We start from the raw sequence: 1,880 nt of genomic DNA on the forward strand, positions 1-1,880 counted from the left end.
AATATTTTGAAAGACAGTAAGAAAGAGGATCAAAGACAGACAAGCCATGACCCTAGACTTCTCCCACATGTTGACACTTGTCTCATTCTCTAAAGGAAGTCACAAAACTTGATAATAAAAAGAAAATTAAAAAATAAGACAAAAGAAAAATAGACCCTGGATATGTCCCTTGAATGTAGGCATATGATAAAACTGAATGTAACTAAACACACACACACACACACACACACACACACACACACACACACACGTAAAATAGATGAACTCTGAATAGATGGATTGTATTAGTGCCAGTTTTCTGGTTGTCATCTTGTATTATACATTTGCAAGGTCTTATCATTGGAGGAAACTGAATAAAAGAAACAGTGTGGTATCTTTCCATATTATTTCTTACAATGGCATGCTTACAGATACATTAAAAGATGTTCAACATCATTAATCATAAGAGAAATGCCTATTAAAACCACTGTATTACTTCACATTTGTTAAGATGGCTATTAACAACAACAAAAAAAAAACAGTAACAAATGTTGATGAGAGTGTGAAGGAAAAAAGAACCCTAGTACATTGGTGGAGATGTAGATTGGTATAACCATTATGTAAAACACTATGGGAGTTTCTAAAGAAATTAAAATGTAACTACCATATGACCCAGCAATCCTTCTTCTGGATATATACACAAAGTAGATAAAAATCACAGCCTCATAAATATATCTGCACTCTCATGTCCATTACAGCATTATTCATAATAGCCAAGATATGGAAACAACTTAAATGCCCATCAATGGATGGAGGAATTTAAAAATGTGAGGTGTGTATGTGTATATGTTTGTGTGTGGTTAAATATAGTTATACAGAACTAAATCTTTTTCAGCCTTAAAAAAATAGATCTTGGCATTTGCCACAATATGGATGAACCTGGAGGACATCACACTAAGTTAAATAATCCAGACAGGAGAAAAAAAAAGAATTTGATGATCTTATATGTGGACTATATAAGTAAGGGGCTCAAATAGATAAAGGTAGAGAATGAAACATAGGGGCTGGGAGAAGAAATGGGGAGATGTAAGTCAAATGATGCAAAATTGCAGATATGTAGGATGAACAAGTATAGAGATCTAATGTACAGGGGGGCTAAAGCTCAAAGAATTGTTATGAATTTTTTTAAGTAAGCAGATTTTAGCTGCTATTGTCACACGCTTAAAAAGAAGAGAGATATGCTAATCTGCTTCACCATAAGTAACCATTTTAATTTATGTATCCCATATGTCTTAAACCTCAAGTGTACAAAATAAAATTTCTTTAAAATATACATAAAAAAATCCATCACACTTCTGTATGCTAACATTGAATATGTGGAAATCAATATTAAACACATAATACTATTTACAGTCACTTGAAAGAAAATGTAACACTAAGGTATAAATTAAACAAAACAGAACAGAAAGTGGGTACAAATATTGAAAATCAAAATATCTTTCTAAATTTTACAAAATACAAAAATGTACATGATATATCCATTTACAATGGAAGAACAGATTAGACATACATATATGCATCTTAAAAACAGGGCTGAGTGAAACATGAAATATTGACAAAGATACATAAATTGAAAACAAATGTTTACAAACAATAAGAAACATATTTGCACTGATACAGACAGGGACGTACATCAAATGCATTACAATGATTGCCAATGTAGACAAGACAAACAAAACTGTGTCATGAAATAAAGAATAATAAATGAGTAAATAAACAGGAGAGGGTCTTGAGCTATTAACTCAAAGAATATAACTCAGCCCTCTACACTTGATGGCAAAATCACTTTATTGTGTTGTCTTCAATAAAAATATTTTTTGAAGCTATGAATTCTTTTTTTT

Source organism: Cebus imitator, unplaced genomic scaffold (genome assembly GCF_001604975.1).
Source record: "Cebus imitator isolate Cc_AM_T3 unplaced genomic scaffold, Cebus_imitator-1.0 Scaffold493, whole genome shotgun sequence".
Taxonomy (NCBI): domain Eukaryota; kingdom Metazoa; phylum Chordata; class Mammalia; order Primates; family Cebidae; genus Cebus; species Cebus imitator.